The following is a 17,453-nucleotide window of genomic DNA, read 5'->3' on the forward strand; positions in this document are numbered from 1 at the left end:
CTCCTCCTGACACTTACCACTTCTCTGTGCAATCCCATTATTCCTAGGCATTTCCTTTTTCTTACCATTTGTGCTTTGTAAAACCACCACAATACTTTCTGCACACTTCAAACAATGTATTTTTTTTGTATTGTAAAATTTGTTTTATAAATGTCACTTTAAAAAAAAAAAAAAAAAAACAGTGAAAATTTACCATATACAAACTGTGGGAAGTAAGGAAGTAACAAGGTGTAAAATTACATTTAAAATACATTTAAAACTGTCTGCTCATAACGGACAAAGTTTAAGCTCACAATGTACAACATTCTATATTCTATATTTTTTACATGAAAACTACAGTAGTAGTTATATAATATTAATATTAAAAACAGTTTTAAGTGTACTTTCTTGGGGGGTGAAAATGGATCATTTTTACTATTGTGGTTAAAAATACAAAAATGTATAATACATGAGAAAAGTTTATAATAAAAATAATAATTATAAAGAAGCAAATTTAATTTACAAAACATGCAAAAAGAAGTTAGTCATTTATTTCTGTTTTTTATTTCGTCAAAAGGAAGGCATTCCGGAGTCTAGGTAATGGACTTGAGAGAGATCTTGGATTAATTTAACAGAAACCTTTGCTTGTTGATGTGACAATATGCTATCAATAGAAGTCTCGATCATGCTAGTCCAGTTCATTTTAAAATAATTTGTCAAAAGCGACTGTTTACCAGTAGATACTCAATGTGACATATAGCCCTTTGGTTATTTCTTTAAAGATAGTTGATTGAAGTGACTGATTTAGATTCTAATAAAAGAACTTTTAATAGAATAAACAGAAATTTCAAGGCTCTTACAAACATTAAAGAATAGTTTGCACACATGAATGAGTTATTGCAATAAACATCCTCCACAGAAAAGTGAAATGTTATTATAAGATGACACATTCTTTTTCCTGGCACAATCCAAATTGATTATTAGACAGATGACTGCTATGATTTTTCTCTGGGCATTGTTTTCGTCACTAACCCATCCATCAGTTAACTGCCCATAACTGTTGTAGGATTCCAGTGAGCTAAATGTTAACTGGATCAACCATCTCACCTTTAGGAGTAACCATATGTTGAATATACATCCGAATAGGAGAGAATCTGGCCAAACTATTTAAAAATTTTTAAACTTGTGATCCTGCACTTGTCCAGGCAGGTATTCATAACTGCATACATGTGGAGCTGAACTTGAACTTAAATTAACTTATGATAAAACTATTAATTCAAAACTAGAACATTTTTGTCCTGACAAAGGAATGTTTTCCCCAATCTCAATGCTGGACTGGTTCCCCAGGAGTTCTTGGCTCTGTACTATAAATATAGGCCCAACAAATTACTACTACTAATAAAATTACTAATAACCATATGCTTCTGTCGACATTATAGTATAATTTCATGCAATGTAAGTATGACACTGCATAAAAATTGACATAGTTGATCCTTATATACTTGACTTGGCTTGTGCGACAATGGATAGCATCCAATACATACAATACATAGAACAAACTGCTCTGCCCAGTACATAGTTTGGGAGATTGCCGGAACTCAGCTCGAGGACCTCTGGTTTGGAGCAGTCTGCTCCCCACCACTAAACCCAATATAAATAAATGTAAAATGAATTTGAGTTAAACTTTGTAACTGTCACGATCGAGGAAGAGCGGACAGGCGATCGTGCGGGCAGGTGGTCACAGACCGGGCAGACAAGGCGAAATCGGGATATCTGGGGTTTTAATCAGGGAACTAGGCAAAGGAAACATAGAAATCACACCTAACCACAACAGATCCACAATGACGGAGGACAGAAACAGGTAAGACCAGGACTTAAATAGGACGTGACTAATCAAAATAAGCAGACACAGATGGAGACGATCAGGGAAGCACACGTGGGTAATCAGGGGGCGTGGCACACACGAGGAGCGGACGAGCCGGGCATGACAGTAACAAGTACAAATTAAACTAAAGAAATGTTTAAGTATCAAATTATTTGTGTTGTATGTTTTGTTTTTTTTATATATATACGGTCACCTAAATTTGTCAGATTTTTTTATTTGAAAGGGAAATAACCACACCACTCGCACAGAAAAATCCCCTTTTTGGCCACTAAAATAGATGAGGTTGCATGACAAGTTGTTGCTGCAAAATATTTAAAAGAAAATGTCTAAAAGTCAGAGTAATAATTCACTTTCTTTTGCCAAGCAACAAAGTCATCCAAGCAGAGCGAAAATTAAGCAAAAAACCTGATGGAAAAAAAGCAGAAACTAAAGAGGAGCAGTGTTTGTGGATGCGTGGAAGACAAAGAGGAGCAAGGAAAATGCAGTGCGGATGAAAAGTTTGATGTAACTAATAGGTGTCAATAGAAATTTTTGCATTGTTACATGTTAAGGTAATTAATAGTTTACAAATTAAGCACTGACTCTAACTGAACTGTGATCTTTACCAATGGCATCCTTGTGGATATACTAACAAAAATGAGATAAAAGTCTAGGGTGACCACTCCAGCCCTCTCTACACTGCTCTTAGCTGTTCTCCTTTTAGCCCCCTTGTCCTCCTGTTTCCCTCCCAACTACCTGCCACCCCCGCAGCAACTGGCACCACTCTTCCCTACCCTTGCACCCACACACACACATACTACAGAAGCCAAAAACGGCTGCTCTATGTTATTATCTCAAGATAATCATCCCGATAGATACACTGTTGTTTTCTCTCCCCACTCAACAACTTAGTCCTCCTTTTTGGACGTAGGTGACCTTCTTTTTAGAGTCATGCTAGTGGTCACCAAATACAGGTCTGACTCTTTTTTTCATTTGCTCTGATTTGCTGCAGGGTTTATTATTTTAAGAGATTACCAAATAAAGGTATGGGATCTGGTTAATGTGCATGAATTAAGCCATAAGTTAAGTTTTAATTTCTGAAAATGCAGCATCTGCAGCTGACGAGGAACAGACAGTTGAACAAATGATGTTGTGCAAGGACTTAGAAAGTTATTACAAGTTCTGACTCAGATTTTAAGCCAAAAATTCTTTCAGTAAGCAATAATGTACTTGAATCTCTTAATTTCCTTCTGTTGTTCTGCATGGAGCCATCTACCCATGGGCTATTTCTCCTAGTTTAAAAATACTTAGGCTTTGGGCAACACATGTACAGCATTGTTATAGTTTAAAATGTGGTTTTTTTATGAGAGCATATAGTTGTGGGTCAGGAAAGGTAGTTAAAATGAAAAATGCCTATCAGATCCTTCTTATATAAATTGTTTCCAAAACAACACAGATGAAGCAGTGGTTTAGCACTAGCATAGTTTCCTCATAACTATATGGCTGTGGTTTCAAATATGGACTCTATGACACTTGAATATTCACCCTTAATTATCTATAACTAAAAAAGTTATCTCTGTGTTTATCTAGGTTTATTTAGGTATTTAAAGATATCTGAAAGACATATACAGTATATTTGAAATATTTATTTCCAACAAATTCAACAAGCTAGTTAGCCCTGCAGAGTCAATCAATTTAACAATTCCAGTCCCTGCAAGAGTCTAAATTGACCTTGGCATATATGTGAGTGTCAGGAACCCAGAGACAACCAGAGAATCTAAAATGTGTTGAAAGATCTGTTTTAGTAACTCAGACACCCATTACAGGCCCCTAGAAGGTCTGACAAGGTGATGTAAGGTGACCTATAGCCCAACAGAGTAAACAGTAGGCTGAGCACAGAAGAAACTCATCACAGGTGCCAGCCTGAGGCTGCATGTTGAAACACAAGATCTTTCTTTTCCCTAGGATGCATTCCTGCCAAAAATATGCCAGTTGGCATGTAGAGCACTGGAACAAGATCTTTCTTGCATTACTTACTGTATTAAAGTACAAAGGCAAGCATCTGTACTGTTGGGAGTCTTCGTCTGGTTTATAAGTGTCTGTTAGTAGCTGTTTCTGCATTATGTCTGGGGATCTGAGTAAGATAGTGGAAGAATTCAGGGGTTTTAGTTCTAGGAAGAGTAGTTAGCACCTCTACTCAAATGAATTTGTCACATTGGGTGGGGAGTGGGGAAGAGGTTTGCTAGCTTCTGATGTCTGGAAATTGACCCCCTCTCCCCTCCTTATAGCTACTCCACATTTGAGTACAACATTCATACCATCATCAACCCTGCCAAACTGCATATTGTTATTTATCACCCACCAGGGGCCTATATCATGAAGCCAGATTTCTTGCTTAGCCGGATAACTTTGAGGCTAAACAGAAGTAACGCTACTTAGTTACCTCTATGTTCAGGCTCATGGATCTGAAACAGTGCTTGGACTAATCAAAGAGAAGAATTTGGTACGTTACCTGACATAACAAATGTGCTGTCCCAAACTATTGAAATGATTTGTCCATGAGAATACTGTGACTGTGGTAAAGTTAGCTGTATATTTGCCATTCAGCCTTCTGGTTCTTTAAACAAGCAAGCCAGGCAGTTTTTAATCACAGACCTTTGATGTTCACAGACAAAGATGCACACCAATCATTTTTGCATTTTGAACTCTTTCTCTATGGGGCGGCATGGTGGTGGCAGTGGTTAGCACTGTTGCCTCATACCTCTGGGACTAGTGTTCGATTCTCCACCGGGGTTACATGTATGTGGAGTTTGAATGTTCTCCCCATGTTGTTATGGGGTTTCTTCGGGGTACTGCAGTTTCCCCCCACAGTTCAAAGACATGCTGAGGCTAATTGGAGTTACTAAATTGGCCATAGGTATGCATGTGTGAGTGAATGGTGTGTGAGTGTGTCCTGTGATTGGGTGGCCCCCCATCCTGGGTTGTTCCCCACCTAACATGCCTGTAGCCTCCAGGATAGACTCTGGACCCCGCCATGACCCAGAAGGATAACCGGTTTGGAAAACAGGTGGAACTCTTTCTCTACGTGCACTGATTTTTGTTAGTATTGTAGCACCAGTGGGATTAGAGTATCCTGGCATGCTTTGCAAGCGTGTGTATATAGCCTTCTGTATGTCTTGTATAAAGCCCCTATTTGTATTTGTTAGTATTGATTCTTGTTGTGCTGTATACCCGACTGTCACCTGTACTCGTATGTGTGTTTGTTCTTGGTCTTTGCCTGATCCTGAGTATGAGTGTGCTCTGTGATGTGCTGGTCCCCTGTCCTGGGTTGTTCCCCTCCTCATGCATGTAGTTTCCAGGACAGTCTCCGGACCCCTTGCAACCCAGAAGGATAGCATGAAGACATGTCTTCACCATTGTGTAATAATCTGCTGTGTGTGCACCTTACTGTCCTTAGTGGAATTTCCCTGTGTTTCCCTGCCATTCATTGTAGTTGTATTGCTGCTTGAGTGCACTCTTTTTAAGAACTTCATTCAAAGAACAACTTTATGTCAGTCTGTGTTTTGTGTTTGTTCACCTCCATCATGAGGTTTCGCTCTGACCAGTGCCACAATATCTACAAGAAAAGGTTATCTCTGCTGTAACAAGATATTGGTTTAGCATTTTGAACTGATACCCCATGTCCTGCTAAATTTCGTTCCAACGCCTCCGGACCAGCATATTCGAAACCCTTACATTAGTGGCCCTCCAGCATGATCCATGCCCAACAGACAAAGCTCAGGACAGTGGAGAGGAAATAGTGCTGAATACTATGGACCTGATAAAGTTCCAATGACTTCTATCGCCATTCTCTGCTACCATCTCCGACACCAAGATCGCCTAATACCATAAGAGAATCGCCAACATTACAGACACACACCTGTTATTTTCGACTTTCAATGCCCTCCTTAACCCCCTTCCTACCCTTCCACCCACCACCCTGGCTGCTGATGATTTTGCTACTTTCAAGTTGGTAACCATCGGCAGGCATATCTCCACACCCACTACCCACTTTTCCCTCATTCCCCCTGCCCTTTACCTGCCAGGATATTTCTAACCTACTCACCCACCAGCCTCCACCTGTGCCCTGGACCCTATCCCCTCACATCAGGCCATGTCTCATGGCCCATAGGGGCGCTTGGGCGCCACCCTCCCAGATGTAGGGGGGCGGGGGGAATATAAAATATTTAAAAAAATATATATATATATATTTATATTTATCAATGTCAGTTTTACTTAATAGTGTGTGCCTACATGCAATCTGAATTATTTGAACAACATTTCCATCAACTGACTCTCATTCAACAATGAATTTCCACCGACAGATTTCCATCAGTTCTCTTCTTGGGCGCTCATTAGAGCACCCCAGAAGTGCAGCGAAATAGCTAATCGTGTATGGTTGCTAGGCAAATATAATGAAGATTTCGTCTATCAGCATCGCCGATTTAAATGGTCTTGGGGTGCTGGAAATTTCGCCCCTGCTACAGAAAATGCAGGAAAGTTTTGGATCGCTCTCAGGTCAGTCAGTCAGAGAGAGATGATGGCAATGACATCCTTACATCCTACTTGTTAACTCATGACTGGACTATTACAACACTCTATTAGCAGGTCTACCAGCTTGTGCTATCAGACCACTGCAGATGGCTCCAAACGTGGCAGCATGTCTATTATCCATTCAGTCTAAACATGCTAATGTCACACCCATCCTTGTCTCTCTTCACTGGCTCCCTACTGACACTCGCTTCAAGTTCAAGTCCCTGGTGCTGGTTTACAGATCCATCAATAGGCAGGTACCCACGTCCATGAAAAGGTTTTTCACCCATCCCATTCAGCAAACCAGCACCTCTTAGAGCTTCCTCCACCATGCAAGAAGTGTCACTCCAGGCGGTTCTCTGGTATGGCTCCCCGATGGTGGAATGAGTTGATGAACCATGTCCAGTCAGACTTCCCTCTCCACCTTCAAGAAATGTCTCAAGACCCATCTGTTCCATGAATTCCTCTACTAGCCTGATACCTCTTTACATTCCCTGAATGTTGCGCTTCTGGTCTTGAATAGTCACATTAGGTTATTGCTTTGTTAAAAGTTGTTATATAGCTCTTGCTCCAATAATGCATATATTTTTACTTGGACATTCATTGACAGCTCAGCCTAGCTGCACGTACAGATGCAGCCACCTCAATTTTCCCCTCCCAGCCGGCTGCCTGCCGGTTGCCAGCCAACTGGCAGCCGGCTGCCTGCCGGTTGCCTGCCAAAAGCCAGCCAAAGGGACTGACCCCCCTCCTTCTGGGGGTGTGCCTAAATTATCGTCTAAACCCGCCCATTTATTCACTTGCAGGGTGTTACTATGAGATGGGGCTTTCTTTACAAAAACACATTTTAGTTGTGGTCATTTAATAGCTCAGCGACTAATAGCTAACTAATTTGTTGTTCTAATATTCATTTATTGTTTTGTATTATTCCTGTAATATAATGTGATTGCACATTTTATACATCAACGTTTAATCTGTTGCATGTTATAAACTGTAAAAAGGCTAGTATTGTGTGTTTTCTTACAGTTTTTTTTCAATTGCTAAGACAGTACCATAGATTCTACTCTGTCTCTTCACACACATGATCCATCCTTGGCATTGCTCTGGAGAAATATCTTGGCATACAGCATTCCTTGTTTGATCTTGTGTCAATTAACAATTTCTTTATTTTATGTGTTTTTTACAATCTATTTTAGAAAGGATCTTGATAGTAACTTAGCAAAATGACATATTTCAGTTTTGACTGTTTTACTAGCAGTTTTAGGGTCAGTATGTACTCATGTGCAAAATGGCCTCTGAAAATTTAATGTTGTGAGACAGGAATCCATGATTTTTGAAGCATTTAGTTATTGATTGCATTTTGTATGAAAGCAAAGCAAAATGCTTAACAGTTTAGCCCACATAAGCTAATGCCTTTCTAAACTGATTAGTGTGAGGAGCTGTGACAGACTTTCCAGACTGATGGGCCATTGACAGTATGCAAAGGTGCGGTGATTCCAAAGTCACTTCAAAGTTGTAACATTTTAGTAATAAAACTTCATACAATTCTTTGAATGTCTCATTCACCTTTGTGTAGCCAGCCCCCCTATGTCTATAAGCTTCAGAGCTCAAAAGTCTTGGTTAGAAATGTTTATAATGTGATTTTTTTACAATTTGTCAGCACCACTGAAAAGGTTTTTGAAATGTGTATGTTTAAAGTAGATAAACAAAATAGAATAATCACATTCAAAATTCTCAGATTATTGGTGCTGAGTTTGTGCTGAATAAAATCATTTGTAGCACTTTGGGATAAATATTGTTTAGATAAGTGCGTCACGAAACGCTCGCGATTGCTGGGTGAGCGTGCAGGTAGGCGAGCGAGCAGGAACAGGCAAGCAGGCAAAGTACGGGAAAACGGGGTTTAATTGCAGAACTCAGTGCAGGAAACAGACACTGAGTAACATCAATGACAGACAAGGGAAACAGGTAAGACGTAAAATAGGACGTAAAGGATGTAAAATAGGACAGGACTAATCAAAGTAATCGGACACAGCTGGGTACGATCAGGGAAGCACACGTGGATAATCAGGGGGTGTGGCACACACGAGGAGCGGACGAGCCGGGCATGACAAAGTGAAATATTTAAAGTTTTTTCTGAATTGCCGAAATATTAAAAATCATTTTGGGAATAAAACTGAATGCCAGTTGCCAAAATTCATTTATTGAATCAGTCACTTGGCAAAACTTTAAACCATGCTCACCTAGTTAGACACAATTTGCAGATCTCAGTCACCCTTTTTGCAAAACTCGAAACTCATTCTCATTTATCAAAACACATTTTGAGTTATGGTGAACTTTGATGTAAAATAGAAAACACAGGCCACACAGGTTAAAAGACTATTTGCCTCCAAATGCAGAACCGAACGCCACAGGAAATCCTTTCTACCGGTGGCAATAAGACTGTATAACTCTTCCTCATTCTGTAGATGACTTTTTCAGAATCTGTCATCAAGACTCATTTGGATCGGGCAATATTACTCCTCTGTTCGTTATCGAATGTGTGTTTTATCCATCATCACATGCTGCTATTGCAATTATTCAAGGCACAAACACTTAGTCACTTTTCATTACACATGCACTAATAATCTGTTATTTTATTATGTTTGTTATAGCTTAGTTATAGTTTTTTTTTTCTTTTTTAACTTTCTACAGAGTATGAGTATTTATGTGTATTTATATAGTTACAATACAGTATCACTCATAGCTATTTTGCACTATTATTTTCTTCACCTTACCTTTACTCCTATTGTTGCACTGAGCATGTAAAGGACAAAAGAATTTCCCTCGGGATAAATAAAGTTTTTCTTATCTTATCTTATCTTATCTTATCTTAAGTGCAGCCAGCACACAGTAGTCATTTAAACACAATGACTCAAAACTGTTCATACACATTTCAAAACATTTTAAGAAGCCAAGGAGTGACTAGAACATAGAACATGTGCCATAGGTGAATAGGAGCTGAATTTCGACATCAAGGTACAAATGGGTCTTTCCGTGAATCTGGCTTGGCAGTTGCACAACGTTTTACTGTAATATGCCCCTCATTTGTTTATTTCTTGGCTTTATTTCTTTACAGTAACTCTTCTGGAGTACTGAATACGGGAAACGTTACATATTAGTTATCAGTCATAACTGTACAGTATACAGATATTTTTGGTAGACAATCATACTTTGTTTTTTTTACTATAGTCTTACGGTTTCTAATTTACATGCCAACAACTATTTTGACTGGTAGTGTTTTCATTTTTTTGTGAGTTTAGCTTGAATTTTAGGGTTTGTGCTTAGTGGATTGATTAAAGGTGAGGAGATTTTAGGATATGTGTTTTAGCAATTCAGAAAAACTGTAAAATGTCAAGGCATGTCAGACTACTTTGAAAGTGGGTTAGAGGCCTCAGACTCCAAAGGGTTACAGTAAATACTTATTATGCTATGTTTCTTTTATGTTCCTCTTTTTGAGTCTGGTACTATGACAACAAATTCTCAATCTATCTATCCAGTGCTACTTTATCATTCCATCCTCTTTGTGCAATGTAGTGATGTAAAGTGCTGTCAGCAAAACAGCATGATACTACCACCACCCTGCTTGACCATTGGTTCAGTGTTCTTAGGTTAAGAAAGCAACCTCACCTTGATCCCCTGCAAACATATCTCTTTCCATTGTGGCCAAGCCGAGAAGTTAATGACACATTCACACGTCATTGTGACTGCCCTCCACCCCCACTCTGTGAATATGCAGCCATCAGCAGCCTTCCAGACTGTTAAGCCAGACAGAACACACTAAGGAATGTGTCTGTTTTATTCAAGCACAGTACAGAACCATACGTTTGTCTATTTTTCATTTTCCACTCTGTCCACCTTTATTCTCCACAATCAACCTTATTACTTTGTTTAGGCCTGTAATTAGTCTGTTACACAAATCTTGGGTCACTCTCCTCTCCCAAAATAATTCTATTGCTTGGACACGCTGCTACTTTGTACCTGGCTTGGCCTCCTTGCAGATGAAGTATTTCATCATGTGCCAAACAAGCTCACTGTCCCTCATTGCTTGACAATATCAATCTTATTACTTTGTTTAGGTCTGTAATTATAATACTACACACATCATAGGTCCGCCTCATCTCCAAAAGATGAAATAAAATACAAAATTCTAATTTCATCAATAAACTGACTGAAAACACATTTTGCTAGTTTGAGGCCATCTTTGCCTCACAACAGAAACAATTTCTTAAATTTCACAGGCCATTTATTGCAGTGTAGTCAGTTTATTAATGAAATTGGAATTTTGTCTAAATATAAGAAAATTATACTTGCTTAGATTTTCATTTCTTGTGAAATTAAGATACCTGAAATCAGGTATTGTACCTGATTTCAGGTAAGTCACTTCAGCTTTCATAATCACTGCTCTCCCTGGTGGATGGATAAATCATTGCGAGTACTTTACAAACAGAGAGTCAAGGGGCGGATCATGCCGGCCCCATTGTCCATTACATCATCGTGGGGGATCTCATTACAGTCAAGGTCCCACCCAGAACCCAGCAGGGGCCAGCCAAGGACCAGCCAAGGCCCTGTTTTATGATGAGCTTTTAAATAAAACAGACGACCATGGGTTCTATGTAGCCTTTACTGTGCACTGGGGTTCTTCCATTAACACGTTTTTACCGGGACTCATTTCCATACCACAATTCCCTTCGACATGCGGATTAATCTAATTATTCTAATATCATGACAGGCCCCATCATGGAAACAGGGGAAAATTCAAGTGGCTACATCTGTATGCCTAGTTGAGTCATTGACAGCATGTATGTCTGCATAGTGCTATTTATTTCACTTGCACATTGCTGTGGACAAAAACATAAATGAACTGTAACTTTAGCTTCCACTGAAAGCATGCTATTTCAGACAACAGCATTTCCAGTACTTGGGAAAAAAATGTCATTTTTACGGGTTCTTGTAAACCTCAAGTCCAGCTCATTTTAGTTGGGCCCTAAAGTGCTTTGTTGGCAGGTGCAACTCAGAGAAGAAACCTCAGCTCCTCACTCGCAAAGATAACAAGTTTAGACATATGTAACGCAGTGAGTATCATTAAAATATCTATCAAATAGTCATGCAAGTTATTCTGTTGTCCTTCTACATCAATGTGAGGAACAAAAATAAATTATCTGAGGACTAGTTAGCATTGAAGAAATGTATTTTAGCTTTGATGAAATGTAGTTCATAGTTCATATAACTCGTTTGACAATGGTAAATTTTCGTAGGTGCAGGCTATGACTATTGGCAGTACATGCAAAAACATGTTTCATGACATCGTTGGCAAGACTCTTAAAATTGACAGTAACACTAGATGCTTGGTAGGTTACACCCAAATTCATACGCCCACTTTGCACTACCATCCGTCACTTTAATGCTAATTGCACATTATTTATGATTATTGCCTATGTTTAATGCTTTATCACTTTCATACTTATATTCCTGTTAACAGAATCCTGGAGTGAGGCAACCAAGCATTTAACTACACATTGTGCTGAGAATATCTGTGTGTGTGACAAACAGAACTTAGATTTTACTTAATTTTTTGTCAGTGAATACATATTAAGTAAAATTGTTAGCATTATTATATTTTATTAAAAAATAAATTTTCTTCATTGTTCTGTTAATATTTCAACAGATCTGTCTGCCATTTATTTACTTGTAAATTTTAGTGCCTGTTTCGAATAAAGCTCATTAAGGCAGCAATTGCTTCCTTCTATAGCCATACTGAGACACTTCACAGGATTAACGTAAAAGAGCATTCACAACCACATTTCAGTAAATATTTCAGTATGGATGTATTCTTTCATATACATACATTTAATTCAATTAATTTTTAAATATTTATTATTATTTTATCTATATAATTATTATTTATTATAAATATTTGTATATATTTTTTTCAATTCAATTTATTTTTATATAGTGCCTTTCACACCAGTCACCCAAAGGCGTGTCACATAGGTGTGTTGTGATACATTTCTGGGTCATTTATAGAGAATAATTCAAAAACAGGAAAAAAGGAAGACAAAGAAATTAAACAAAGAAAGCCAAATGACAACAGAGGAGAGGAACCAAAAACTCCTGGGGGTCCAGAGTGAACTGGCTGCCAAGCAGGCTAATATTACAGTAAAAGAAAGAATGGGCTTACTTGCTAAAAGCTGCAAACTGTAGTTAAGGTCAAATTCCATCAAAGAGCCAGTTCACACATGCCAGCCTGAGTACTTGAACTGAAGCAGATTGAAGGCTGCACCCATGATGTTACAGATTTTGAATCCACAATGTCATCCTTCCATAGGATTGAACCAGGACTCACCAGGACCCTCCCTGTTTACCATCCAGACATGTGGGAAGGATGGCAGAGCGCATGGGTTTCCAGATCATACACAGACATATTGCTGGACGAGCACAGTAGATCAAAATGGCATGTACAGCAGCACCAGCAGCCATGGTCACAGTGTGCTGTGGGTGAAGTTGCAGGTAAGCTAAAGACCTCAGGCTTTTTAGTTCTTTTATAGATCCATCTGTCTTACAATTTTTATGTATATTTCTAATAGCCACCTTTAAGTATAAACATGAAACACATAGACACTCTTAGTAAATACCTGTATTAGTTATTCTGTGCTGTCATACTAGTTGGCAGGGCTGCCTTTCATTTGGCATGTGCACCCTTCCTAAATTGTGCAAGTAACTCCACACCCAGCTAGTGTTGTTACTGTTTTGTCCTACCTATTTTGTTGCTTTTTATTCACCTCTCCCCCTAAAAAAATAGTTCTCTTTCCATTGAAATGTTTTAATGATAAAGGGACAACATTAAACATTACTGGCTGTGAATGACTACCTGTTTAGCTTATGAACACCTGGGCGGTCGTAATTTATTTTTGCTACCTTACAGCTGGACACCAGATGGCAAGCAAAAAAGAAAAGATTTCCTTTTGTTCTAGGGAAGAATGCAAGAACAGCAAGCACACAAGAAATGTCCACAGTTTAAATGTAATGTAGAACTCATCAGAAGAATTCAATTCAACTGATAAAAAAAGATGCAACAATACAAAAATGTCATTATTATAACATTTAAGCAACTTTTTCTTTATAGCTGGCGTATTTTTGCATGGCTGATCTTACAGTTTTCAATAATAAAGCCTCAATATACTGCCAGCTATCTTTTATCTCAGAGGTGAAGTTTACACTATAAATGCAAAAGCCATTGTGCCATTGTCACAAAGATAATAATGCATAAAACGTTACTGAAATGTTAAATTTGGAAAATGTTCAATTTGGAAATGTACTGAGTAGTAAACCTATGAGTGAATTATATTTTATAATGCTGGGGGTCCCATTGGGCAATATGGCAGTAGGGAATTGGAAAACTGCTGCGTCCCGTATTATACGGGAAGATCCTGTATTATATGAGATGGGTTGCAACCTTATATGGCAGCTTGCTGGACCACTGCCAACAGTCTACAGGAAACATGAAGGGAGCAGCTTGTGAACCGGCAGCAGCATGCCGACAAAAGTCTGGGGACATCTGCAGCCAACTTGGAGGACTGCACTTAGTGGGGCTACCCTAAGATTCTCTAGGCAGTGCAGGATGAGTTGGCTCTCCACACTTTCTTGCTGGTGCTTCACCATAAGTGACTGTGCTAGCATATGCACCCCCTGAAACCATCCATGCTGATAGTGACCATGCAACAAGCAGAGAAGACCAAAAAAGTTCTGGCTACAGCTACTCAGCCAACTCAGAGCCAAGCCTCAGCAAGAATGTGTGCGCCTCCGATCCTGCGCCTCGCCAACAACCTCATCCCTGGTGCCAAACAGCAACCGGAAAACCCCAGGTGGATGACGTGGAATTGGTGGCACTACCTGCGGCTGCCCAGCCAGCTCCAGCCTGCCTGCTGACTGCCTGCGTGCCTGTGGCCATCTCACCAGCCTTCCTCTGCTCGCCTGTGGCTTCTTTGTAGGCTACAGTCCACTCAGCCCTAGTATGGCACACTCACTATGAGGCATCTGTGCTCCCTCTCTGGTCCCAGAAACACCTAAAAGGGGAGGGGTACGGCGGGATCCTGTGAGGTGAGATCTACTTTGTCACCTGGCCTCTTGCTAGCATACAGCTCGCCTCGACCAGACTCCAGACCTGTGCCCAATGCGAGGCTACTAGTGGTTGTCTGGATCCCCACCTTGCCGTCGCTGCCTGGAGACCACTGCCAATTCAACACCTGATGTTCCAGCTGCCGCTAGCCATACGCTTGGCTCTCTAGCAGGTGCTGCCCCCATGCCTGATTCTACAGCTGTTACCAGTCCAGATGAGGATGTTCCCCTGGAGGAACTAAAGTGGGACCCTCTGGACATTGCCCTGAGTTCCACTCCTTGAGCCCCTGTCCAGACCCCACAGCACACCAGTTCTGGGTTTAGGGAGAGGCACCAGCATTGAGGAAGGTGCAAAAGGAGGGCGGGCCGAGTGTCCATCTCACAAAAAGAGAGGTAGGGACACACCATCTGTACCAGCCGTGCCACGTCCGGTTGCTGTCCTGCAGGCCCCTTGGGGCCATCCTGTCCCAGTTCCTGTCCAGGTCTCTGCTCTGGCCCAGTAGTTTCCCCATTGTTCCTGTATACTGACCAGGCCGTCCCAGCGGCACCCCCCTGTCTTGCAGTCCCAGCAGCAATTACACATAAGAACAAAACAAATACACAGTGGATACCCCACACATACTGGAAAACTGGACATGGACATATGAGAAATGGAACCTAGGCTGGGGAAGGTCTGACCCCAGCCAATCTACACATCAATAGACAAATTAATGCAATACAGCACCAAAAACACTCTTCATCCCACACACTATACACTGCTTCCAATGCGAAGATATTGCATGAAACAGTATTAATGTCAGGGATCACTCATTTGCAAGGTGTGATATGGCTGAAAAAAGTTGTTACCGTACTTGTTGTTCCCAAAGGTAAGTGCTCAAAATAGATCTTGGGTTGTTGTCTCAAAGGGAGCTTTTCTGAAAGTCACTCCAAGCTGAGAATACCTCCTACTTTAAAGCTGGTGAAATTAGGAAACCATAATGAATGCGGTGACATTGAAAATTTTGCATGCAACACTGTTCATACCAAGTAGTAAAAAGTAAACATGTGATAAACATGAATAAAACACTCATAATGATACAAAATATAGCAGTAAAACCAGAATTTCTTGGGTAAGGACTGTGTTACAGTATGTGCTTTATCTCAATCAAACCGAAGTTGTAATTATATCTATATTTCTATTTTATATGTTTATTGTACATTGTGCACTGAAAAAGGTGGAGCATTGTATTTTGACCTTTTTTTGCAATTTCTTGGATACATAGTTAATTGCGGAATAACAATGAATACATACATACATGCATAAAACCTTGCATTCAGTTCACAAGCTTGTATATTTGGACTGTCTTGCCTTTTAAAATGTCTTTAGAAGCTCAAATTGTGCTTCAATAACCTCAAGGAGACATATTACTTTAGGACAAGCACAATTTCTGATTATAAGAGATGTAGAGGGACGGGGCGCGTGCTGATTACAGTGCATTGCCACACCCACCACATGACAAACTACCTCAGGGATGAGAACCTGAGTCAGTGGGTGATTCCTCAGCACCTCACTAGTCCAAATGGACCAGTGTGAGTCTTTTTCCAGTGGTGGATTATAATGCAGAAAATGAGTGAGACATTTAGAGTGTGAAAAAAGACTATGCACCTTTATGACAGATCATGAGATACAGCTTGCATATCCTGTTCATATGCATAAGACAGAGACTGTAAACAGAACAGGCAATAAAAGCAGCCAGCACAATGTCAATAGCAACTGAATGTATTTTAATACTAAACAGTGAATAAAAAATAAAACAGAGAAGGAAGTAGAAAACAGTCTTATGCGTACATTTTCAAGTTCTAAATATGAAGGTAGTAATTTGATGACTTTAAAGACTACAAAAACACAAAAGATTAAAATCTGAGCATTGTGACAACCATGGTACACTGGGCAACCAGCACGGTACCAGCAGGGGGCAGACCAGCCATTCCACCACAAGCTGACAGACATTCTTCACCCCCACTAATAGCATCTGGCAGTCTACCTACACAATGCTGTCATCCATGCTGAGATCAGGGCAGAGTACCTTGATCATCTCTTCAGGGTTTTGGACTCCATTAGGCAGATAAATCTCAGCCAACTTGGCTAAGAGCTGATATGGGTGTTAGAGAAATATGTACTTTTTTTATTGTCATTTTGCTAGATGCCATTTCTTAGAAATAACACCCTGCAGCAGCCTGATCTTAATTGAGCAATAACACGTCTTAAGAACTGTCGCTTGAATATTTCCACCCCATACATGGGGATAAACAATGTTGAATGTTATTTGCATATCCTGTTTGTGTACTTCGATAAAAGATACTGCGGGGGAAGTCCCCCTTTGAAGTTGGCTGAGTTCGACTGAGAGGCTGACACCTCGAAGTCAGGACCGGACTTCCCTTGCAGCAAGTAAAAAGTCATCACAGCTGTCTGTGTTGTACTGTGTTCAGAGACTGGCATATCTTCAGAAGGAGATAACCCTAACAATGGGACTCACCAATACACAATACCTGGGGGCCGTCATCAGATGGGGTGTGCTCTGATCACAAGTGAGGAAGTTCAAACCATCTGCACTTTCCCTGACACTATCACCCAGAGCCAGTTATGTTCTGCACCGCTCTCAAATCTGATGTTTGGTGAAATAAGGATGTTAAACTCACCTTCCAGGAGTTGAAAAAGGCCCTCACCACTGAATTAGAGGCCCAAGTGAGCCCTTGGTACTTCATCCCCGAAGACTTCAGTTTTACAGTAGACCATACTGGTATAGCCCATGGGAATGCTAACAGTCTCTACCTCATACACAGTTTATGGTCCACTACAGTGGGTGCCCAGCTATCCATTTCCCTTGTGCCCAGCAGCCCAAATCCA

The sequence above is a fragment of the Brienomyrus brachyistius genome, chromosome 7, assembly GCF_023856365.1.
Source record: "Brienomyrus brachyistius isolate T26 chromosome 7, BBRACH_0.4, whole genome shotgun sequence".
NCBI lineage: Eukaryota > Metazoa > Chordata > Actinopteri > Osteoglossiformes > Mormyridae > Brienomyrus > Brienomyrus brachyistius.